Raw genomic sequence first — 26,874 nt, 5'->3', positions numbered from 1 at the left:
TTTCCACTGATTCTTTCTTAAAATAAAACTCTGATCTATCATTTATTGGTCCCAAGGGATGTCTTCACACTTGCCTGTCTTGAGATTCTTCTGCTGTAGTTTTACATTTACTCAAAATTTTAGAGGCATTGATAAATAATACCCCCATCAACACTCTTCAATATTTCATGAATCATTGTGTCATGAGCAAACTTAGATGATACAAAACAGCCCTTTATTTAAATCAACGTACCGCTGCTTGATGATAAACCATTAATAAAGGAAAGTAAAGCATCACTGACATTTTCACATCATTTTACCACTGGCAGAAAGTTACACTATAAAGTTAAAACCCGATGGCACTGCTACTGATTTTGCCTGAAGAGAAATGTTGACCATGGATGTGGGCACTGATGTGTTATTTTATCTTAAGTCTTTTTTTTTTAAAAGAGATTTTAAAGGCAAACTGACTACTGAAGATGACTTGAGCAAATGGTTTAGGACGCCTTGGGTTTTTTTTAAAAACAGCTTGAATGGGTGTGGTCACCTCTCTCAGATCCAGATTTCTGTGTTTTGGTTTTTTTACAGTAACTCAGAAGCTGTTTGGAATTTCAGAAGATTTGGGAGCTTGAGTGAATGATTTCCAGCTGCTACTTTCTCTGAAATTTCTCTTTGCTTTTTTTTTCCTCCTGGATTGGAGAACTGCATGTAAGAATCTGTCTGAATTTGTCTCTTTGCCAAGAGGTGTGTTTATGGGATGTTACTATATTAGAACAGTTAATTAGCAATGGTTACTATATCTATTATTCATTTACGTTTTGCCAAAGTTAATTTATTCTAAATTCCTCTTTCTTTTGTATTTTAACTATGGCGTTTTGCATAACATTGAGCAGTTTGATCAATCGCATCACATCTAGAACACCTGCTTCACATCCACCTTTAAAATAAGAAGTAGTTAGGGCTACCATCTTAAAATATTTTGAGGGGATCTGATCTGGTCCATAACAGATGACAAAGCTGACATTTTATTGATCGCTCTTATTTACCTTAGGTGGTGGCAGCAGTCTTCTTGAATTGATACATAGCATACGATAAAAGTACTGCCACAATACTGCTGGCAGAAAGCTCCAAGTTTTTTTTAAAACAGTAATAATAAAGGATTGATGGATGGGAGGTGAACTTGGAGCACTTTTTCAACATGACCATGGAGATCTGGAACATTTTTCACCAAAAGGCTGTATATGCTGTGTTAGTTGAGATTTTCAAGACTGAGATTTGCATATCCACTTGGGTAAAGCATTAAGGAATATGGAATACAAGTTGCTAAATGGGGTTGAGGTATAGATCAGCCGCAATGCAACTAAATAGCAGTATAGGCTTGAGGGGCTGAATGACTTACCTTGAGTCTTGAGCAGGCTGACCTTACAAAGCATTTTATACAGTTTGAGGTGTTGCTCTTTTGGATGAGACATTAATCTTTTAGTGAACATAAGCTATAGTCCTCTTCAAAGGAGTGCACAAGAAATTGCTGTGTTCTGGTCAGTAGTTAAGTTTGAAACATCAGTAAAATCATTGATCTGGTCAGTTATCTCATCGCTGTTTGTGGGACCTTGCTGCAAGTACTTTTTTTAAATGTAGGAAACTTTAGATACAATGACTGCTCTTCAAACATCCAACATGGTCTGTAAAGCTCTATTTTTAACTTTCACTGGTTATGAAAGATGTATATAAAGCACCCTAAGGTTAACATGCAGGTTCGTTTGGCAGTTAAGAATGCAAATGCAGTGACAGCATTCATGTATTCTAGCCCTCTCAACAAGAGCAGGAATATACTGTCAAGGCTGCATTAGGCTCTGGTCATTTGGAATATTGTGAGCAGTTTTGTGCCCAGTATTGTAGGGTGGATGTGCTGGCCTTGGTGGGGGTCCAGAGGCGGTTCACAAGAATAATCCCAGAAATAAAATGCATGTCACATGAGGAGCAGTTGAGGACTCTAGATCTGTGTACTCGATGGAGTTTAGAAGGGTGAGGGGGAATCTCATTGAAACTTGCAGAATACTGAGTGGCTTGTATAGAATGGACATGGAGAAGATCGATCCACTTGTAGGAGAGACTAGGACCTGAGGGCACAGCCTCAGTGATGGCACAACTTTTTAAAACTAAGATGAGGAGGAATTTCTTCAGCCAAAGGATGGTGGATCACTGCCACTGATGCCACAGTGTAGGAGCAATACAATGAGTGTGTTTCTAGTGTTTTAAATGAATTGTGATTCTCTTGCAGCCTGACTCCCCAGTAGCTGTCCAGCCTGTGCCTGCTCATTGCTGTGCTGTCTCACTGTTTGCTGTAGCCAGGAGTCAGGGAGGAAACGGGCTAGTTAAGTTGGGAACAGGGCACCAAGACATGGTGAAATGGCAAATTTGCTGAAGGTGGTGATGATCCATTAGGTGTCAATGACATGGGTAAATTTGGCAGCAGGTTCAGCTTCAGGTGTACAAACATCTCACCAGCAGTTTTGCAAGATGGATAGGGAGAAAATTGTGGCTGCAAGAGCTGCTCCTTTTTTTTTGTGTGAGGTATTTTCATTGTTGGAGCTGATTTCCTTGACTATTAGGAGCTGCAATTACTGTTTTATAAGATGTTGCATTGTTTTGCAACTTTGGGAGGAGAAAAAAGATCAAAAACACAGCACTTTAAAAAGGAGGGAGAGAGACAAAGGTAGTGACCACATGAGAAGTGAATAAACTGAGCAGTAAACCTGCACTGCTGTCTGACGCAACAGTAATCCGCACATCTAACTGCCCTGCTGTTTTGGTTTCAAATATCTCTGGACATCTGAGTTTCCCTGAGAAAAATTAACAAAGAAAGGTTTACAAGGATTGGAAGGTTTGAGCTATTGGGAGAGGCTGAGTAGGCTGACGCTACATTCCCTTGAGTGTCCGAGGCTGAGGTGTGACCTTAGAGGTTTATAGTAGCTAGAAGGGCATGGATAGGGTGAATAGCCAAGGTCTTTTCCCCAGGATAGAGGAGTCCAAAACTAGAGGGCATAGGTTTAAGGTGTGAGGGGAAACATTTTAAAAGGAACTTAAGGGGCAATTTTTTCATGCAGAAGGTTGTGCGCATATGGAATGAGCTGCCAGAGGAAGTGGTGGAGGCTGGTATAATTACAACATTTTAAAAGGCATCTGGATGGGTATATGAATGGGAAGCATTTTCAGGGATATGGGCCAAATGCTGGCAAATGGAGCTAGATTTATTTAGGATATCTGGTTGACACGGACAAATTGCACTGAAGGGTCTACAGTATTTCCATGCTGTATATCTCTATGACTCTGTTTAGTATATGGTTCACACTTCCTGCAGTTTGACACTTAGGTGGCCTTGTTGATTTTTAAGGGGCACTATTCTCTCTCTCTAGCTACTCTTTTACCTTCGTGTATTTGTAGAATCTCTTTAGCTTTGGAAAATAGGGTTAAGGAGGATCCATCTCATGCCCCCTTTTTGCCCTCTGGATTTCCTTCTTAAGTATACTGCTCCAGCCTTCTACTCTTTTAGGGATTCACTCCATCCCAATTAGCACTACCTGATATATGCTTCTTCCTTTTTTCTTGACCAGAGCCTCAATTTTTCTCGTCATCTAGTATTTGCTATACCTACCAGCCTTGCCCTTCACACTAACGAGAACGTACAGTTTCTGAACTTCCATTATCTCATTTTTGAAGGTCTCCCACTTTCCAGCCGTCCCTTTACCTGCGAATAATTGCCACCAATTAACTTTCGAAAGTTCTTACCTAATACCATCAAAATTAGCCTTCTTCCAATTTAGATCTTTAACTTTTAGATCAGGTATAACCTTTTCCTTTTAACAATTTTAGAATTATAATCACTTGCCCCAAAGCACTTCCCCACTGACACCCCTGTCACTTGCCCTGCCTTATTGCCCCTAGAAAAGGTAGAGTTTTGCTACTTCTTTAGTAGGTATGTCGGTATATTGAATAATAGAATTTTCTCGTACATGCTTAACAAATTCCTGATCGTCCAAGCCCTTAACACTGATAGTCCCAGTCTCTGTTTGGAAAGTTAAAATCCTATGTTTATGAAATAAATTAAATCTGCAGAGATACCTATTAACCGCAACCAAAATATTTTCAAAACTATCAATTGCCTCCAACATTTGATGCAAAAATGTTCATTAGATTTCTGAATTAGTTTGTCATTATCCAAAGGATCCCACTCTGGATCAGATTTGGAATAAGTAATTTGGGCATCAAGCTCTCATAGTCATACAGTACAGATACAGAGCCTTCGGTTCAACCTTCTGGAACACTAAAAATCTTCATTCGATTGAATGGCTACACCAGCCAGTTTTTGCTCTGAAGTCTTAGCTGGATCTGGGTTTCATTTGGTCCAATTAAATGTGTACATACACATTGCATTTCTGGAGACTGTTTTGAGGACCGACTCTGATGCATGTTTCCCAGGTTAATAGTCCTGTAGCTGGTCTGTGTTCCCGTTTCCTCAGGGCAGATCCTTTCTTCCATCCTCACCTCAGGTTTTCAGCATCACTGGAATCACTTGCTGTCGAAAAGTAATTTCACAAGTTAGCAAATGTTACAACTTTTAGCTTGAAACACCTTTGTACTTCTGCCATTTCTGTTTGTCATTTGACACAATAGGTGCTCTGTACTCTCATGCTTTAAACTCCTGCATATCTTCTTGGCAATACAGCCTGTATGATCTGCTTGATTCCACAGGCTGACTTAAGGTGAAGAATTGAAATCAATTCCTAAAAACGAGTATTATACTTCCCAACAGAAAAGGTGGTGGAGGAGTGACTTGACACTGAGTATGGGCATGAATACTTGCTGAGAAGTGGGATTGTCTTGTGTGTCAGATCAACGTGTATGCTGCGATCGAGATTAATTATGGATCTTTGGCCTCTCTTTCTTGACCTATCGATTGCTGAAAAATGATACGCTTCTATCTAACCTATCTCTTCATAATTTTAAACACTTCTATCTCCATTTATTTTGTTCAGATGACAAAAAAAACCATATTTCTGTTTTTCCAAGTTTTTTCATGCCTTTGTTTTCCTTTATAACGTGCACCATTTTACTGTATCTATGTTGAATCCCCACTAAATCTTCAGCACCTCCTTACAACATTTTTGATATTGCCTTGGACAAAATCCTTTCTTTTTTTTTCTTTTTGTCTTGTCTTGTCTATCTATCGATATTATTAACCCAAAGTCCTGGTTTTTATATTCTATGAACCCATAACTCATGTCCAACTACTCCTCTTCTGAATCTATCCTACTTCTGTTTATGACATTATAAAGATCAAACCTTTTTATTTTTCTGTTTTTGATTGTGAACCAAAATGGGGAAAGGACTATTTTTTAAAAACCAATGATTGTGGAAAGCATCTTTGCACTTTTTTACAAAGCAGGTTACACGCTATTTAAAAAAGAAATGCTGTTTACACAGATTATTCTAGCGGTGGGGAGGTTACTGCAAATGGGAGGAAAACCAAAAGGAAACTGCGAAGAGGCTCTAGTACAATTAATGAAGCCAGGGGAGCGTACAAAGAGATTTGGCCAGCAACAAATAGCTAATTGGTCTGTGGAGTGGTGACCAGTTGTCAACAATCGAGGGTTTCTGCCTGCCAACAACTGTGATTTTTCCCCGGTAGCTAAGCAGCTTGTGGATGTGAATAATACTGCCCAGAAGTGTTCGGATCTCTTGAAGGAGAGATGATGAGCTTTATTCTGAAATTTGAAAAAAACCCTAAAACCTGGAGAAAACCAGTTTATTTTCTCTTACTATTTGCTCCAAGCTGTTTCTTATAACCAACAAGTCAAAGACTTTTAAATTGTGAAGCAATCAGTCTGTGTCTTCTGCAAGCAAGTGAAAGTACCTGAGGAAGAGAGACTGAGGAGGAACAAGTCCTGACAAGCTAAAGGATCATCTCCGTGAGCCATGTGGACAGAAGCCATTGAACTGACTGTGTCCGGCTTTTCTCTTTGTCCAAAACACTAACATCTTTATCTCTGTATATGCCTGCCTGTATGTGTAATGGGAGTTTTTCAAAGATGGTAAAGTTTGAACTGGTAGAGTTATATACTGAATGGCAATGAACTTTGTAGTTAGAGTCTGTTTGTAATAAACAGTAACTGTTGTTAAATACAGAAAACTGGTCTGTGCTTTCTATCAACCTGGACCTTAAAAGACAGGAAAATTGGGGAAATTTGTATTTTTTGATTATAATCTCCTAACATTTGTGATGACTCCAGGAATTTCCAATATGTTACCCCAATGTGGTGTGACAATATAATTACTACTATTGTTCTTTGACTAAAAGTTTATCACTCTCTGCTTGGTTGCAATAGATTCCACTTGCCATGTTTCAGCATATTTCTCTTAGTTGTATCAGTGCTTTTCCTTTTGGCCTTCTAATGAATTAATTGGTACCTCATCTTAGTGTGAAGTATAACTCAATCTTTTTCTCCCAAAAACGAGCAACACTGCTCATTCATGGGCAGCACAGTGGTTAGCACTGCTGCCTCACAGTGCCAGAGACCCCGGTTCAATTCCTGCCTCAGGCGACTGACCATGTGGAGTTTGCACATTCTCCCCGTGTCTGCGTGGGTTTCCTCGGGGTGCTCCAGTTTCCTCCCACAGTCCAAAATTGTGCAGGTCAGGTGAATTGGCCATGCTAAATTGCCTGTAGTGTTAGGTGAAGGGGTAAATGTAGGAGAATGGATCTGGGTGGGTTGCGCTTCGGCGGGTCGGTGTGGACTTGTTGGGCCGAAGGGCCTGTTTCCACACTGTAAGTAATCTAATCTAATCTAATTCAGATCTGTGTTTGCAAAAAGGGGGTCACGTAAATTGTGTTTGAATTAAAAAGTGCATTACTGCTTATAAAATTGAACTAGTTGCCACTTACTTTGCAGACCCATGTCTTAATTTGCATTAATTCCTAACTGATGGCTTCGTAGTTCAGTTTGCATTTAAGTCAGCAGTAGCAGTTTGAGTTCTTGTAAGAGCTTTCAGGATAATATCAGTGTGCCTACTTTGAAACACAGAACAAACCCAGAGCATGTCTGCAGACCACAGTCCAAAGCAAGAATTCTTTTCTTTTTTAACTGCTAAAGGTGGTTCCTTTTAAAGTGCAGTTTTGCAATATGTTCTTTCCCTATCTTGTTATCTATTCACTAGAAAGAATGATGGGTAATATTATTTTGATAGTAACATATACAAGTAGCATATACTTAGCATGACTTAATTTTTTTTCTCTCTCTGTTCTCTTCCTCCTATCCTCTCATTGCTGCATAGAAAATCTTGTCTCCAGCTCATTGTTGTTGCCAAAATGATGCCACCCAGTCAGGCCCAAGAATTCAAGTAATTGATGCCCCACTCCCAGCCAAAAAGTCACAAGCTCGGCTATCGATATCCTCTAGTGTTTAGACTCCCACACTTTAGGTAAGTGAGATTGGTGATTTTCTTTTTCTATGCTTCAATATCAGAAACTATCAATATCTTGGTTTTAAACCAAGTAATGTCGTAACTTGACACAATTCTTTGAGCAAAAATACAAGTTAGTCTCTCCTAAGGTCAACAGTGTATTGTATTTTGATGCATATTATAAATAATTGCATGAAATGCTTTAAATTTATCGTTAATTGCTTAGATCCAGGCCGATTGTTTGTAAGTACGTGTTCAATTTACTGTCAATTTCTAAGACTAGCTTTTTGCTTGATTTGATATTTTTATTAACATTTTTGAATTTTGACAGCCAGGAGCAGGTTGAGTTGGAGACTGGGGGAGTAAGCAAAAGCAAGAATTCCCTTTATGTGCAGGGCAAGGCAGACATTGGGCTAAGAATTAAAAATATGGGGAGAAAGCCACAACATCTGGTCATATTGGGAATAGATGGTGCTTAGTTTTATTTTACTCTGTCATTGAGGTATTTCACAAAGTCTTTATTTGTATACAGATATTATTCTTGATGATCTTGATTGTAATTTAAAAGTGTGTGTTTTGTAATGGATATGAGACCTGAGGTTTTGTTGTCAAAACAACAGATTAATGGTAGGGTAATCTGTGTGTGATTGTGCGCAAATAAGGACAAATTTAAGGACACTCTGTGTAGTATTCCTACCTTGAATTAGGAGAGCTGGTTGAAGCCCCATATGCTGTAGAAGTCAATCGTGGCATTTCTGAATAGATTAATTTGAAAATACCTAGAGACAAGGTGAGCAAAAAATGTGAAGCCACATGTCTGTCTGAGTTGTGCTGCTACACTGTAGCTTTGCAAAAATGTTGCCTTACTATCTGAAATGGACTAAAGTTGCTATATTTGTTTAGTACATGTCCAGATATAAACATACTATCAAAATCCATCTTACAAAGCATAAGAAGACGGTTACGATGAAGAAGACCGTCATTTCTTAATGAACATAGCGACAGCAGATGAAATTCAGTGCAGAGAAGAGTTGGATATTTCCCATTGGAAGTAAAATGAAAGGAGGAAGTGCCTAATAAATGAGTGGTGCCAAATTAGCTAAGTGCAAGGCAGAGAAAAATCCTGGAGCAATCATCAACCGATAATGGTATGACAAATCATTTAAGGGCAGCAATGATTAAAGCACTCAGCATTATAGAAGGCCTCACGGGGAGACACTAGGGATATTATAATTTATTAATCCAGCAAGCCATGTTATATTCTGGGGACCTAATTTGAATCCTGTCAAACATCTGGAATGGGAGTGTGGTGGCTTTTTGTATGCACAGCGGTAGTGTCCCTAACTTGGTCAGGAGGTCCAAGTTCAAGCCCTACCTGCTCCAGAGGTGTGACGTAACATCCCCTGAACAGATTGATAAGAAATATCTATAAATTATATCACCAGGTGATGAAGAGTGTAGTCTGAGGCAGTCATGCTCTTGGTTAGGCCTGGCATTGAGTATGGACCTTCCTTTGATAGTGCCTTCAATTTTAGCCTCTGATGTTCAGAGTAGTAATTGGAACCCTGCAAATAGTGTCAGAGAGAACTGGATGGCTGATCCTTTATGTAAAATTGGCCTTTACAGTCATTTGAATAAGAGTGGTGGATGCAGGAAGTGCATTCCAGACCATGATATCTCAACTTTTGTTTTGTATATATAAATTCTCCTTTCCCCTCAGTTTAGTTTTTATTTGTCAATTAGAGTCATAGAGCTGTACAGCATGGAAACAGAGCCTTCAGTCCAACTCGTCCATACTGACCAGATATCCTAAAGTAATCTAGTTCCATTTGGCGCATATCCCTCTAAACAGTTCCTATTCATATATTCATCTAGATGCATTTTAAATCCTGTAATTGTACCAGCCTCCACTTCCTCTGGCAGCTTATTCCTCTGCGTGAAAATGTTGCCTTTTAAGTCCCTTTTAAATCTTTATCCTCTTAGCTTAAACCTACGCCTTCTAGTTTTGGACACCCCCACCCCAAGGAAAAGACTTTGGCTATTCACCCTATCCATGCCCATCATGATTTTATAAACCTCTAAGGTCACTCGTCAGCCTCTGACAGTCCAGGGAAAATAGCCCCAGCCTGTTTGGCCTCTCCCTGTAGCTCAAACCCTCCAACCCTGGCAACATCCTTGTAAATCTTTTCTGAACCCTTTCAAAATCTAAGATGGAGGACAGGAAAATTTTCTGGCTGTAATAGGCTGCTCTTTTTTTTTTTTTTTTTTTGAGGTATTTTAGGTGTTGGAGGTGATTTCCTTGAATTCCAGGAGCCACAATTACTGTTTTATATGCTGTTACATTGTTTTGGAACTTTGGAGGAAAAAAAAGTCAAAACAACGGCACTTCTAAAATGGAGAGGACCAGACAAAGGCAGCAAATGCTCAGGCAGGTGTGAGAAAGAGAGAGAGAAAGAAACCCACACTGCTAACTGACACAGCAGGGCCCCTGCACAGTTGCTGTCTAGTGATACATAAATTCAACAGCAAAGACATCGGAGTGCATCTGGGAAAATTAACAAACGGTGAAATTCATAACTGATCTTGGAGGAACCTGTTTGGGAGAGGTCACAACACAAACAGATAAGTGAACAGTTTTAAGTGTGGCCTTGCTGTAAGTCTGCAGTGGTGAGTAGAATGGGTTCTTTCTTGATCATATGTTTTATTGAGATATGTCGCTTGATTAAACTTTAAAAATATAAGCCATAAGTATTAAGTTAGCCTGGAGCAGTATGTTGTAGAGGAATAAGACGGTGCTATTTTCTGGGTGTGCAGATTGGAAGAAGCAAAAGTGGCCATTAGTGGAGTGATATGCTCTTCTTGTCAGATGTGGGAGTTTAGGGAGAGTTTACATATTACTGAGGATTATATCTGCAATAAATGTCTTTGTCTTGTGAATGCTATCAGATCGAATGAAGCGAAGGGCTTTTGCCCAAAACGTCGATTTTACTGCTCCTCGGATACTGCCTGAACTGCTGTGCTCTTCCAGCACCATTAATCCAGAATCTGGTTTCCAGCATCTGCAGTCATTGTTTTTACCCGGTTGAAGAGACAGTTAGAGGTATTGAGAATTTACAAGAGCAAGGGGATGTGATGGATGGCAGTTCTAGGAAGGGAGAAATGTCACAGATACTGTCACATACATGGGTTAACTCCAGGAAAGATAAGAGAGGTAGGCAGGTAGTGCAAGTGTTTTCTGTGGCTATTCTCATTTCTAACAAGTATGCTGTTTTGGAAAATGTAGGGGGTGATTGGATTCTCAGTGGAATGTAGCATGAACAGCCAGGTTTCTGGTAGCAAGATTGGCTGTAATTCAGTGAGAGGTATGTCGGGCTCCAAGTGATCGATTGTGTTAGGGGACTCTCTAGTCCGAGGTACAGACAGATGTTTCTGTGGCCAGCAGCAAAAAATCAGAATGGTGTGTTGCTTCCCTGGATGTCTCAGAGGGTGCAGAATGTTCTCAACAGGGAGAGGGCCCAGCAGGAGGTCATTGTACACATTGGAACCAATGACATAGGAAGGGAAAAGGATGAGGTCCTGAAGGGACATTACAGAGAGTTAGGCAGAAATTTAAAATTGAGGTCCTCGAGTGTAGTAATATTTTGGATTACTCCTGGTGCTACAAGCTAGTGAGGGCAGGAATAGGAAGATGAATGCATGGCTGATGAGCTGGTGTTCGGGAGAAGGATTCATATTTTTGAATCATTGGAATCTCTCTTCTGGGGTAGAAGTGATCTGTACAAGAGGGACAGATTGCACCTAAATTCGAAGGGGACAAATATACAGGTAGGGAATTTTGCTAGGGCTGCTCAGGAGGATTTGAAATAGTAAGGTGGGGTGGTGGACCCCAGGGAGATAGTGAGGAAAGTGATCAATCTGAGGCTGGTACAGTTCAGAAAAGAACAGTTCAGACAGGAGTCGTTGTGCTGGTGTGTGGCCTTTTTGGTAAGGGATATCATTACAGCTGTGCTGAGGGAGGATATTCCCAGAAATACATCTAGGGAAGTTATTTGGGTGGAACTGAGAAATAAGAAAGGGATGATTACCTCATTGGGATTGTATTATAGACCCCCTAATAGTCAGCGGGATATGGAGAAACCAATTTGTAAGGAGATCTCAGCTGTCTGTAAGAATAATACAGTGGTTATGGTAGGGAATTTTAACTTTCCAAACATAGACTGGGACTGTCAGAGTGTTAAGGGTTTAGGTGGAGAGGAATTTAAGTGCGAACAAGACAATTTGCTGATTCAGTATGTGGATGTATCTGCTACAGAAAATGCAAAACCTGACCTACTGTTTGGAAATAAGGCAGGGCAGGTGACTGAGGTGTCAGTGGGGGAGCACTTTGGGGACAGCGACCATAATTCAATTAGTTTTTAAAATAGTGATGGAAAAGGATAGACTGGATTTAAAAGTTGAAGTTCTAAATTGGAGAAAAGCTAACTTTGACGGTATTAGGCAAGAACTTGCAAAAGCTGATTGGGGGCAGATGTTCGCAGGTAAAGGGATGGCTGGAAAATGGGAAGCCTTCAGAAATGAGATAACGAGAGTCCAGAGACAGTATATTCTGCAAGGGTGAAAGGAAAGGCTGATATGTACAGGGAATGCTGGATGACCATGTAATTGAGGGTTTGGTTAAGAAGGAAGCATATGTCAAGATAGATTGAGTGAATCCCGAGAGTTTAAAGGCAGTAAGAAGGAAATTGAGAGGGCAAAAAGGGGACATGAGAAAGTTTGGCACATAGAATTAAGGAGAATCCAAAGGGTTTTTACAAATATGTTAAGGACAAAAAGGTGACTAGGGAGAGAATGGGGCCCCTCAAAGATCACCAAGGCGGCCTTTGTATGGAGCCGTAGAAGATGGGGCAATACTAAATGAGTATGTTGCATCAGTGTTTACTGTGGAAAAGGACATGGAAGATATAGAATGTAGGGAAATAGATGGTGACATCTTGCAAAATGTCCATATTACAGAGGAGGAAGTGCTGGATGTCTTGAAATGCAGGAAAGTGGATAAATTCCCAAGACCTGATCAGGTGTACCCTAGAACTTTGTGGGAAGCTAGAGAAGTGTTTGCTGGGCCCCTTGCTGAGATATTTGTATCATCGATAGTCACAGGTGAGGTGCCGGAAGACTGGAGGTTGGCTAATGTGGTGCCACTATTTAAGAAAGGTGGTAAGGACAAGCCAGGGAACTATAGACCGGTGAGCCTGACGTCAGTGGTAGGCAAGTTGTTGGAGGGAATCCTGAGGGACAGAATGTACATGTATTTGGAAAGGCAAGGACTGATTCGGGATAGTCAACATGGCTTTGTGCATGGGAAATCATGTCTCACAAACTTGATTGAGTTTTTTGAGGAAGTAACAAAGAGGATTGATGAGGGCAGAGCAGTAGATGTGATCTATATGGACTTCAGTAAGGCGTTCGACAAGGTTCCCCATGGGAGACTGATTAGCAAGGTTAGATCTCATGGAATACAGGGAAAACTAGCCATTTGGATACAGAACTGGCTCAAAGGTAGAAGACAGAGGGTGGTGGTGGAGGGTTGTTTTTCAGACTGGAGGCCTGTGACCAGTGGAGTGCCACAAGGATCGGTGCAAGGTCCACTGCTTTTCACCATTTATATAAATGATTTGGATGTGAGCATAAAACTTATAGCTAGTAAGTTTGCAGATGACACCAAAATTAGTGGACAGCGAAGAGGGTTATCTCAGATTACAACAGGATCTTGACCAGATGGGCCAATGGGCTGAGGAGTGACAGGTGGAGTTTAATTTAGATAAATTGAGGCGCTGCATTTTGGAAAAGCAGGTCAGAGCAGGACTTATACACTTAATGGTAAGGTCCTAGGGAGAGTTGCTGAACAAAGATACCTTAGAGTGCAGGTTCATAGCTCCTTGAAAGTGGAGTCGCAGGTAGATAGAATAGTGAAGAAGGTATTTGGTATGCTTTCCTTTATTGGTCAGAGTATTGAGTACAGTAGTTGGGAGGTCATGTTGCGGCTGTACAGGACATTGGTTAGGCCACTGTTGGAATATTGTGTGTAATTCTGGTCTCCTTCCTATTGGAAGGATATTGTGAAACTTGAAAGGGTTCAGAAAAGATTTACAAGGATGTTGCCAGGATTGGAGGATTTGAGCTATAGGGAGAAGTTGAACAGGCTGGGGCTGTTTTGACTGGAGTGTCAGAGGCTGAGGGGTGACCTTTTCTAGAGGTTTATAAAATCATGAGGGGCATGGATAGATAAATAGTCAAGGTCTTTTCCCTAGGGTGGGGGAGTCCAGAACAAGAGGGCATAGGTTTAGGGTGAAAGGGGAAAGATATAAAAGAGACCTAAGATGCAATGTTTTCACTCAGGGTGGTATGTGTATGGAATGAGCTGCCAATGGAAGTGGTGGAGGCTAGTACAATTGCAACATTCAAAAGGCATCTGGATGGATATGTGAATAGGAAGGGTTTGGATGGATATGGGCTGGATGCTGGCAGGTGGGAATAGATTGATTTGGGATGTCTGGTCGGCATGGATGAGTTGGACTGAGGGGTCTGTTTCCGTGCTGTACATTTCTTACTCTTAAGTTTCACAACATCCTTCCTATATGCAGGTTGAGTCCGTGATTAAGAAAGCGAATGCAATGTTGTCTCTTATCTTAAGAGGGTTGGAATATAAAAGCAGAGATGTACTACTAAGACTTTATAAAGCTCTGGTTAGGCCCCATTTGGAGTACTGTGTCCAGTTTTGGTCCCCACACCTCAGGAAGGACATACTGGCACTGGAACGTGTCCAGCGGAGATTCACACGGATGATCCCTGGAATGACAGGCCTAACATATGAGGAACGGCTGAGGATACTGGGATTGTATTCGTTGGAGTTTAGAAGATTAAGGGGAGACTTAATAGAGACGTACAAAATAATATATGGCTTGGAAAAGGTGGATGCTAGGAAATTGTTTCAGTTAGACGAGGAGACTAGGACCCGTGGACACAGCCTTAGAATTAGAACATAGAAGAATACAGCGCAGTACAGGCCCTTTGGCCCTCGATGTTGCGCCGATCCAAGCCCACCTAACCTATACTAACCCACTATCCTCCATATACCTATCCAATGCCCGCTTAAATGCCCATAAAGAGGGAGAGTCCACCACTGCTACTGGCAGGGCATTCCATGAACTTACGACTCGCTGAGTGAAGAACCTACCCCTAACTTCAGTCCTATATCTACCCCCCCTTAATTTAAAGCTATGCCCCCTTGTAATACCCGACTCCATACGCGGGAAAAGGTTCACACTGTCAACCCTATCTAACCCCCTAATCATCTTGTACACCTCAATCAAGTCACCCCTAAACCTTCTTTTCTCTAATGAAAACAACCCCCAATGTCTGTCTTTCCTCATACGATCTTCCTTCCATACCAGGCAACATCCTGGTAAACCTCCTCTGCACCCGTTCCAGTGCCTCCACATCCTTCCTATAGTATGGCGACCAAAACTGCACACAATATTCCAGATGCGGCCGCACCAGAGTCTTATACAACTGCATCATGACCTCAGGACTCCGGAACTCAATTCCTCTACCAATAAAAGCCAGTACGCCATATGCCTTCCTCACCGCACTATTTACCTGGGTGGCAACTTTCAGAGATCTGTGTACATGGACACCAAGATCCCTCTGCTCATCCACACTACCAAGTATCCGACCATTAGCCCAGTACCCCATCTTTTTGTTATTCTTCCCAAAGTGAATCACCTCACACTTATCTACATTGAATTCCATTTGCCACCTTTCTGCCCAGCTCTGCAGCTTCTCTATATCCTGCTGTAACCTGCCACATCCTTCCTCACTGTCAACAACTCCTCCGACTTTCGTATCATCCGCAAACTTGCTCACCCAACCTTCTAACCCCTCTTCCAGGTCATTTATAAAAATGACAAACAGCAATGGTCCCAAAACAGATCCTTGCGGAACACCGCTAGTGACGGCACTCCATGAAGAAACTTTGCCATCAACTACTACCCTCTGTCTTCTTCCATCCAGCCAATTCCTAATCCAAACCTCCAACTCACCCTCAATGCCATATCTCCGTATTTTCTGCAGTAGCCTACCATGGGGAACCTTATCAAACGCCTTACTAAAATCCATATATACCACATCTACCGCTTTCCCCTCATCAACCTCCTTCATCACCTTTTCAAAGAATTCAATAAGGTTTGTGAGGCACGACCTGCCCTTCACAAAACCATGCTGACTATCCTTGATCACATTATTCCTATCCAGATGTGCATAAATCCTATCCCTTACAATTCTCTCTAAGACTTTGCCCACAACAGAAGTGAGACTCACCGGCCTATAGTTACTAGGGTTATCCCTACTCCCCTTTTTGAACAAGGGAACCACATTTGCTATCCTCCAGTCTTCTGGCACTACTCCTGTAGACAAAGAGGACATAAAAATCAAGGCCAATGGCTCTGCAATCTCCTCCCTTGCTTCCCAGAGAATCCTAGGATAAATGCCATCAGGCCCAGGGGACTTATCTATTTTCACCTTTTCCAGGATTTCCAACACCTCTTCTCTACATACCTCAAAGCCATCCATTCTACTTATTTGTGACTCAGTATTCACATCGACGACAATGCCCTGTTCCTGAGTAAATACTGAAGAAAAGTATTCATTCAGTGTCTCCCCAATCTCTTCCGCCTCCACACGCAACTTCCCACTACTATCCTTGACTGGACCTATTCCTACCCTAGTCATTCTTTTATTCCTAACATACCTATAGAAAGCCTTAGGGTTTTCCCTAATCCTACCGACTAAGGACCTTTCATGTCCCCTCCTTGCTGCTCTTAGCTCTCTCTTCAGGTCCTTCCTGGCTACCCTATAACTCTCAATCGCCCCAATTGAACCTTCACGTCTCATCTTGAGATAGGCCGCCCTCTTCCATTTAACAAGGGATTCCAATTCCTTATTAAACCACGGCTCCCTCGCACGACCCTTTCCTCCCTGCCTGACAGGTACATAATTATCAAGGACACTCAATAGTTGCTCCTTGAACAAGCTCCACATATCATTTACGCTCTTGCCTTGGAGTCTACTTTTCCAAGCCACACATCCTAAGTCATGCCTCACCGCATCATAATTTCCCTGACCCCAGCTATAACTCTTGCCCTGTAGTACACACTTATCCCTCTCCATCACGAGAGTAAAAATCACCGAATTATGGTCACTATCCCCAAAGTGCTCACCTACCTCTAATTCTAACACCTGGCCTGGTTCGTTACCCAGAACCAAATCCAGTATGGCCTCACCTCTTGTTGGCCTGTCTACATATTGTGTCAGGAAACTCTCCTGCACACATTGAACAAACACTGACCCATCTAACGAACTTGAGCTATAGCTTTCCCAATCAATATCAGGAAAGTTAAAGTCCCCCATAACAACCACCCTATTACTGTCACTCATCTCCTGAATCACCTTCCCTATCCTTTCTTCAATGATTCTAGGACTATTAGGAGGCCTGTAAAAGACTCCTAACAGGGTGACCTCACCTTTCCTATTCCTAACCTCAGCCCAAACTACCTCAGATGGCAAGTCCTCATCCATCGTCCTTTCCACCACTGTAATACTAGAGGGGGTCATTTCAGAACAGAAATGCGGAGACATTTCTTCAGCCAGAGAGTGGTGGGCCTGTGGAATTCATTGCCACGGAGTGCAGTGGAAGCCGGGACGCTAAATGTCTTCAAGGCCGAGATTGATAGATTCTTGTTGTCTAGAGGAATTAAGGGCTACGGGGAGAACGCTGGTAAGTGGAGCTGAAATGCGCATCAGCCATGATTGAATGGCGGAGTGGACACGATGGGCCGAATGGCCTTACTTCCACTCCTATGTCTTATGGTCTTATGGTCTTATATCAGGGAGTCCAGAATTGCATGGAGTATTCCAAAAGTGGCCTTACCAATGTCCTGTACAACTGCAACATGACCTCCCGACTCCTGTACTCAATGCATTGACCAATAAAAGCAAGTATACCTTCCTGTGAACCTACTTTCAAGAAACTATGAACTTGCACTCCCCTTCTGCTGCTTAAACTAATTTTCTCTCGGTTATTTTACCAAACTCCCTAATAATCTCAAACATCTCTATTATGTTTTCTCTTAACCTCCTCTACTCTAAGGAGAATGACCCCAGTTTCTGCAATCCTTCATGCCTGAAACTATTTTAGTGAATATTCTCTTCAAGACCTTGACATTCCTAAGGTGCGATATCAGTGGTTTGACACAATACACTTTGAGGGCTAATTGGTAATTTATAAAGATTTAGAATAAGTTATTCACATTTGCATTCATTGCCTTTTTACAAAACCACAAATCCTTTTATTTTTAAATAACTTGCCCTGCCACCTTCAAAGTCTTGTGTACTTACAATATCAACATTTTCTGTTACTATGAGCCATTTAAAATTGTTCCACTTAATGTATGTTACATGTGTCCTGTAGTTCCTCTTTCCCTCTTGTTTGTTCTGTGTTGTTTGAGCCCTCTTTTGCTGCCCATTCTGTTTACTACTGTTGCCATTTCTTTGGCAAGGCTGGTGAGTTGAATTGTTTACAGCAGATTTTTTTTTCCTGGCAACACGTAAAGAAAATGACCCAAAAGAAGTCAGTGCCTGACATCCAACTGCGTTTTGTTTGAAGCACGGAACTTTATTGTGTTTAGTTAAACATAACCAGCTGGATTTGGCTGTTTTTGCAAATATTTTATTCCCGAAGTGCTCCATTGCTGCAGCTCCATACATGGATATTGTAACTTATAGTTAATTTTTAATTGGGTCCTAGTGCATGGTATCAGTGTCAATGTCCTCTTTAATCGTGTTCGTAATGCAAAAATAAAAGCAATATCTGCACTGAATCCGGTAAGGTGAGCTTCTTCTGCTGTAGCGCATTTGATGCTTAATTGTTAGGTGCTGTTTATATTGAAAGGTTTACTGGAAACCAGAAACTTGTTTGCAATGTACATATTTTTATAATGGTGCATTTTAATTAGCTTTGTAATTAGAGTTAAATAATGGCTAAAGCCACAGAATTGCATCATTTTCAACATCGGAATCTTGGCCTTGACTTTCGTCAGTGGCAAAGGAATAACCGCTGTTGACCTTGTGGAAGGTTTTTCATGAAGTTTTAGTAGACTCTAGAGCAGACTTCCTATTTCACTGATATTGGTTTGAAATGGTGCCTTCTACAGCTCATCCCTTTGAATTCTCTCCGCTGGCAAAGTGGGCAATATAAACTTCATTTGCGACATCATATACAGAAAGCAAAAGAAATACTCAAAGACTTGGCATTGAGGAAGAAGTCTTGATATCAAAGCTCAAACATTTTTTTAAATTCCATTTTAAAAGTATTTTATTTCCTTCAAAGAAAATGAAATTCTATCATTGGTAAAAATTAGTTTTTCAGGATCAAAGATGTTTTTCAGTAATTATGACTGGTCCTGAATTAAACAAAAGGTTTAACTTTTTTAAATCAATGTGTTTAAATTTGTGCCAAAGCAGTGTCTATGTTGAATAACTTGCAAAGAATGCAATGAGACACCATGTGGAGGAGCAGTTTCTGCATTTAACTCTGCATATGCAAATGCTAGAAGTTCCTATCAGTTTTACCAGTCATAATAATAAGTAGCAACAGCCACTAATTCTGGGCCAATGTTACAGTGAATGCATCCTCATAACTGTTATAAATGGCATGTAAAATATAATGGGCGAAATCATACTTTGTTGTCTGAGTGTAGGTCATATTGAGTTTGATGAAATGAAACTCACCAAAAGGCAGAGTGAGTCTTCATGCCGTATCTGAGCAAACATGCTGCTTTCATTGCCATTGCTGATCGAGTGGAGAGTATCAGGTCGTATATCTGTCCTATTTTACCACAACCATTCCTGAGAGAACTATCCACTGACCACACGTTCACTGTAAAACCAGTATCCCTTGCGCTATCTTCCAGAGCCCACAATGCTCCTGACTGAATAGTTTTGATTGAAATGCAAATCCCATAATTTCTTTCAAATCATTGAACTGAGATAACTTTACGTTTTATCAGAATAAAACAGGTGACATCTTAGGTCAGACGATGCATTTTAGGTGTGAGGTGTTGTTTAGGATTTGTCTGTTCTTAACCTGGAATCAGACTAATTTTATTTCCGAAATGTGCTTTTTGAATAGAGTAGAATGTACCTGCAGAAACAAATCTGCCAATGCCAATTCACCCTATAGTTTGTGTATGTGTATGTGTATGTGTATGTGTATGTGTATATGTGTGTATATGTGTGTGAGAGAGAGTACGTGTGACACACACAAGCACATGGTTCCATGCATCTAATCCCTCAATCTCACACAGTCTCCAAGCACATACACTCTCACACACACTATCTCACACATGTACTCCCTCACTCTTGCACATGCTCTCACTCGTGCGTGCATGCTCACTTACTCTTTGACACACACACATCTATGGATAAATTTCTATTGGCAGATACACTCTGTTTTGTTCAAAAAGTACACAGTTTGTAGACAGTCATTGTGGCATTTTATAAATTCCTACTTTGGAAATAAACCAAGTCTGACTTCAAGCTAAGACACAGACAGACTCTAAGCAACACCTCCCACCTAAAATGACCTGATATGTCACCTGTTTAATACTGATAAAATCTTCTGATCTCTTGGGTCAGTGACTTGAAAGAAATTCTGGGATTTGTGTATTAATCAATTGAAACCTGCGCGTCCATTCTAACTGATTAAAGGTTTAACAGCCATCTTAGATGTGTTCAATTCGTTTGCATTGGTTGTATGACCCTTTTATCTTTTACTTAGAAATTCTGTGCCTCAGGTTTCCCTCTTTCACTAGCACCTGTAGAAGGAGGAAGGCTCCAAAGGTTTGTGTTTTCAAATAATCCAGTTGGACTATAACCTGATGTCATGTTATTTTTGACCTCGTCCAACACCAGCACCTCCACCACACATCGCACATACTTTCTTTCAGGGCAGGGCTTAACTTTGTTCAGTTTAACTCTTGTTACTGAGCAGAATAACATCAAAACAGTTTTTTCTACGCACTTGGGTATACTGTGGCAGCTGTTGCAAGCACCACTCCTGATGGCATTCTAGTCAGTGGCAGGGGTTTGGATTCTGTCAAAGGCAATGTAGTCTTGCAGTGTATTGGAATTTGAAATGCAAGTATTTCCAATTGGGCTTCCAACATTAACATTCCATGTTTGAGTGTGTATTTTGTCAGTAATATAATTAAGTAACAGTATAAAGGGAATTTCATTGTGGCATTTCAGTGTATCATACTAAAAAAAACATACAATTTTCTGGCAACAATTCCTTCTAGATATGGGTATGTAATAGGGTCACAATCTTAATGAAATTTTATGTGAGTGCTATCTCCAAATGCAATTTGTGTTATAAGGCTTTGTAGAGCAAGTTTATACCTAGCCCAGTAGCTCAACTGGTAGAATATGGGATTCATAATCACAGGGTCGTTATGTCTGTTGAGTAGTTTTTCTTAAATAGTTTGGTCAAAATACTTTTTGCTCTTACTGAAAAATTGTCCTTAAATATTGCAATCATTTTCCACGTTGAAAGTTGAGAATCTCATTTACTATAATGTCCTGATATATATAGTTTCTGAATCTTCAGAAGTATATTTTACCAAGGGATGCAGTTCCTAAATAGGTGAACAAAATACAAGAACATACAATTGTTTAACGGACCTAATAATGAGTAACCTTTTTCTTTATTGTTAGTGTGTCTAACCAACCTACTTGTTTGAATGCTGCCAGCTAGCACTGAGACCACATCCAAGCAGGTACAGGAAGTCTGTTGCCTGAAGATGCAGCACAAATAAGTACAGCTTTTTCAAAAATACTTTCATGCTTGTAATTCATTGGAAGTATTATTTGTATTACTTTTATTTAAGAAAAATGTCCTTACTGGCAATGGCTGACTTAAGTGAGGCTCACTACTGCTGGAAATTGTCATTGGGCATAAATTAATTGCTGAATTCTATCACGATGTTTACTGTTGTCACATGTTATAACTTGGGAGCATTGTCATATTTTACATTAAGGTGCATTGCAACTTCTAACTAAAGCTTGAAATTTAAATTGATAGCCAAGGGCACATGCAGTTTGGAAATTGCAAAGTTTGGCATACTTCAAATAAATAAACTTATCATTCTAGTCTCAGAAGTACACATTGTAGCAGCTCGTAGTGTTAACTTTCACAAATATGCTACAGTATGTTGGGTAATTCGCAGACTTTAATCTTTTCCTCTGCTTTTACAGCACATCATTGCTATGGAATTTGCCTTTATTATTTGCATGTAGAAATTTTGTTGTGCTCTACTTTTGATCACAATATTTTAAAAAACATCTGAAAATATTTATTTCATTCTATATTTGCCAAAAAATTTCTACTTTGTCTACGACAAAGTCAAATGATACCACATGACAATCAGCAACTTCTCTGTACAAATTAAAGTGGAAACAGCAGAAACTAAAGTTAAAGGTAGATGCTGCTAAACAATTGCAGAGCATTTAGATCAACTTTGAACATTTTTAGTTTAATACCGATGCATTTGAAGTATTGTCTCATGTAAGATGTTCCACATATATGTGACATGAATTGAGTAAAGGTGATGAATTAAGTCAGGCATCAAAAAGGTAGATATGTCTCATTCAATATCTAGCTAATGTAGTGAACCAACTTTAAAAAAAACACACCATCCGGAGCAGCAAAGTGCAAGTTTTGAGATTTTACTACCTTTTGGCTAGGCTGCACATGATCCCTAAATATGCAGCAAGAATCAGTGCTGTTTTATTACTTCACAGGATGTGGGTGTTGCTGACTAGACCAGCATTTATGGCTCTTCCATAGTTGCCCAGTGGACAGTTAAGAGTCACCCACATTGCTGTGGATCTGGAATCACATGTAGGCCAGACCAGATAAGGATGGCAGTTTTCTTCCCTAAAGGACATTAGTGAACCAGATAGATTTTTCCAACTATCAGTAATGATTTCATGGTCATCATTAGACTTGTAATTCCAGATCTCTTTATTGAATTCAAATTCCACCATCTGCTAAGTTTCAAACCCAAATCTCTAGAACATTACCTGGGTCTCTGGATTAGTTGTCCTGCAATGATGCACCACATTTACCGAGGTGCAAATGGGAAGAGTACAGTAGGGAACCAATAATGATCCCAAATTTGAAGTGGAAATGCAATCAGCTATTAAAGTCCACGGTTTAACGAAAAGGTTGAGAAGGATCCAACTGAAACTTGCAGGAAGTTAAATGGTGAGTTCTGAATGATATTCACTAATAGATTAGGATAGTGTAAGACTAAATTCGGACTAATGGTAAATAAGTTATAAATGCAAAAAATGTTTTGTTCAAAGTTATCAATATTAAAACAGTAAAAGAGGAAACTTAGTAAAGTCAAAAATTAGGGACATGCACAAGATTTTTTTAGATTAGATTAGATTAGATTACTTGGTGTGGAAACAGGCCCTTCGGCCCAACAAGTCCACACCGACCCGCCAAAGCGCACCCACCCAGACCCATTCCCCTACATTTACCCCTGCACCTAACACTACAGGCAATTTAGCGTGGCCAATTCACCTAACCTGCACATTTTTTTTTTGGACTGTGGGAGGAAACCGGAGCACCCGGAGGAAACCCACGCAGACACGGGGAGAATGTGCAAACTCCACACAGTCGGTCGCCTGAGGCGGGAATTGAACCCGGGTCTCTGGCGCTGTGAGGCAGCAGTGCTAACCACTGTGCCACCGTGCCGCCCACCGATCGCACAAAGAAGGTTACGATAATGAGTTAATTAAGTTTTGGTTCTGATTTGAGAGAGAAATATTGGTTAGGATGCTGGGGAAAATACTCCACTACTTTCAAAGGGACCTTTGACATTCCATTTGAGAGGGCATGTGCTAGTGCTGTGGAACACAGGATGTGGAGTAGGCCATTAAGCCCTTTGAACCTGCTTCACTCTTTAGTAAGATCCTACCTGCTCTGTGGCCAACTGCATATGCCTGCTTTGGGGCCCATACCCCTTTATACCTTAATAAAATGTTATTATCTCAGATTTAAATTTAACAATTGAGTTAGCATTGGCCACTGTTTGAAGAAGAGAGTTTCAAACCTCCCACTACACTTTGCATGTAGTAGTACTTTCTACTAACTCTCTGCACGGCCTGGCTCTAAATCTTAGACTATGAACCCTAGTTCTAGAATCTTCATCTACCCTGTCTTGTTAATATCTTGAAGGCCTCATTACATCACCCCTAAACCTTCTAAATTTGAGAGAATAATGCCCTAATTTAACTTAACCACTATTATCTTTTATAAACCTGCTTTGAACTCCCTCCAGGACCAAAACAGGTGTGGTGCCCAGATCTGCTCACAGAGCTCTTAAGTGGGATCAAACTCGGGTTTTATATAACTGCAGCATGGCGTTGGCATCCTTTTATTCCAGTCCTTTAGATATGAAGGCCAACAATCCATTTGCTGCCTTGACTATCGTCTGCACCTGTTTGTGGCATTTTAAAGACATTTGCACCTGAATCCCAAATCTCATTAGACATTCATTGTATTTAACTATGTGACTTATTCTCTTAAAAAGCCTTGATCTATCCTTCCTCGGTCCAAAATGACAACCTCAAACTTGTTTATAGTAAAATCTATCCATGCTCATGGCTTTGCTCATACACCACATCTATCTTGTAATCTTATGCTGTCATCAATGCCAACAATGCTGCTAAATTTTGTCATCAGCAAATTTTTTATTTTGTGCAATGACCTAAGTCACCTATGAATACAGTGAATACTTGAGGTCCTGTCACCGATCCCTTTGGGACACCACTGGTCACATCCCGCCAGTTTGAATGCTTAGCCACTATTCACTGTTTCCTGCCACTCAGCCAAATTCCTTTCTATGTCAACTATTTGTCCTCAATTCCATTGGCTTCTATCTTAGCTATCAGAGTCTTGTGTTGGACTATAATCAAAAGTCTTCTGGAAGTCCATACAAACAACACCCATCAACTTACCCTTGTCCAACACTTTCAACACCTCTTCAGAAAAGCAAGGTTTGTCAGGTATAACCTACCCTTCGTAATCCACCCCGACTCTCCCTGATTAACTGCATTGTTTTTCAAGGTGATCAGTCACGCTATCTTTGATCATGGACTCCAACAATTTCCCCAACACAGATGTCAGTCTAACTGGTCTATAATTCCCTCATTTCCCAGTCACCCTTAAAGAGTGGAATGGAATCAGCAAATTTCCAATCCAGAGGTCGAACTCCTGAATCTGTGGGATTCTGAAAGATTGTAGTTAGGGCTTTGGCAATGTGGTCTCCTACCTCCTTTAACATCAGTGGATGGAAACTGTCAGGTCCTAGTGATTTGTCATTCATCAGTTCCATTAATTTCCCCATTATTGATGTACTTAAGCTAATTTTATTTAGACCCTATTAATTTATTTGTGACTTGCAGAAGATATCCTAATTTTCTGGTGTGAGTACTGAAACAAAATAATTGTTCGGCATGTCTTGTTTCCGCATTGTCTTTGACAATATCCCCACTCTCAACTTTCAGTGGACCAATAGGCCTCTTAGGAGAAAGTGAGGTCTGCAGATGCTGGAGATCAGAGCTGAAAATGTGTTGCTGGAAAAGCGCAGCAGGTCAGGCAGCATCCAGGGAACAGGAGAATCGACGTTTCGGGCATAAGCCCTTCTTCAGGAAGAAGGGCTTATGCCCGAAACGTCGATTCTCCTGTTCCCTGGATGCTGCCTGACCTGCTGCGCTCTTCCAGCAACACATTTTCAGCAATAGGCCTCTTAACCAGCTACTTTTCCTTTCTTTAACTATACAATAACACCCACATCCTGAGAATGTAACTTGACAATTTAAGTTATGGAAGTAGAGGGTGGCTCGGTGGGTCAGTGGTTAGTACTGCTGCCTCACAATGCCAGGGACCCGGATTCCATTCCAGCCTTGGGTGACTGTTTGTTTGTGTGGGGTTTGCATATTCTCCCTGTGTCTGTGTGGGTTTCCTCCGCGTGCTCCGGTTTCCTCCCACAATCCAAAGATGTGCAGGTTAGATGAATTAGCCATGCTGAATTGTCCATAGTGTTCAGGGATGTGTAGGTTAGGCGCATTAGTCGGGGGTAAATATAGAGTAATGGGGAATGGGTTTGGGTGGGTGACTTTTCAGAGGGTCATTGTGGACTTGTTGGGCTGAGGGGCCTGTTTCCACACTGTAGGAGTTCTGTGATCTAAATAAGCCCTGTTAATATGTTGGGGAGTGGGGAGGCACCTGGAGGAAAAGAGAAGCTAAAATGCAGTCTGCAGTTGTTTAAGGGAATTATTGTTGAAGTTCCATATTTTAACAATATGAATTTGGGTCCATTGAATTCCAGAATGACTTGTGTCTGAAAATAACTTGCAAATTGGTCCCACAGTAACTTCCAACTTGTTATTTATCGTATATGTGTCATTGCGAATATCTTGAGTTTCAGTTTATTTGAGAAATTTTGATGAAATTTGATTTTGTTTTGTACGTAAGGTAATTTGAAACCATTGACACAGTCATTCAGTGTTTTGGTAGATGTGGCACAGCATTATATCAGTACCAACATTTAATTCCAAACCTTCTGCAATTTTCAGTCGGTTGTTCCTGGTATTCATTCAGATCTTTCAGTGATTGGAGTGAGATTAAGGCCTGAATTTTCATAAATGAGGTAGATACCAGGAGTCTGGAAAATTCCTGATTTTGTGTGCCTGCCTCCAGGGAAGATGCCTACAAAGGTAAAGTCTTCGTTGTCAGTGAACAAGTGCTGTCTGCAATCCGGCCAGACAAGCTGTGGCAGAGGTCAGAGGTAGACACAGTCTGCTGGGTGTCAATGTGGGCTGATGTAACAGTTCGCTTTGGCGCTGCCCAAGGGCTCACAATTAAATTGAATGGTGGATGAATTCTCCTTCCGATATCCAAAGTGCAGATGAAAATGTCATTTTGTGGGACTGACTGATTAAAGTCACCCCACTTTGTGGGAGAGGCAGAATGTGCTGTAGAGCATTTCTACTAATCACAGATTCTGTCACTGCTGAACATACTACTGCACCATAATCTGGGATGTGAAAGGTGGATTGGGGAAAGAATCTATCCCAAAAAAAGCTTCATTTGTGTAGAAAACCTTCAAAATTATTAAGTATTCTTAATATACACGTATTCTTCTCAGCCACCTGTCATGGGCCATCCCCAGTTCTCCAACCTGTTCTTCTTGCAGTCTGTAGAAAATTAAATAAATCTGCTTTAGAGCCGAGAATCAGATGAACCTC

At 40.8% G+C, this 26,874-nt stretch overlaps 1 protein-coding gene across 8 annotated transcripts in view; it reads left to right on the top strand.

The window, feature by feature from the left end:
• The window catches only part of LOC122549654 (thyroid hormone receptor beta), a 184,317-nt gene that overhangs the window by 10,215 nt on the left and 147,228 nt on the right, over positions 1-26,874 (top strand). For 7 of the 8 annotated variants that reach the window (XM_043689449.2, XM_087986903.1, XM_043689448.2 and 4 more), the window contains one exon: positions 7,312-7,458. The exons of the other annotated variant lie outside the window; for it this stretch is intronic. The gene's annotated coding sequence lies outside the window, so the exon portion shown is untranslated. The remainder of the gene's footprint in view (positions 1-7,311; positions 7,459-26,874) is intronic. 8 annotated transcript variants of the gene reach the window in all.

The sequence above is a fragment of the Chiloscyllium plagiosum genome, unplaced genomic scaffold (genome assembly GCF_037043375.1).
Source record: "Chiloscyllium plagiosum isolate Xiang-an unplaced genomic scaffold, Cpla_swu_hap1 HiC_scaffold_5, whole genome shotgun sequence".
Classification (NCBI taxonomy): Eukaryota; Metazoa; Chordata; class Chondrichthyes; order Orectolobiformes; family Hemiscylliidae; genus Chiloscyllium; species Chiloscyllium plagiosum.
This window is presented reverse-complemented; position numbering and strand designations above follow the sequence as displayed.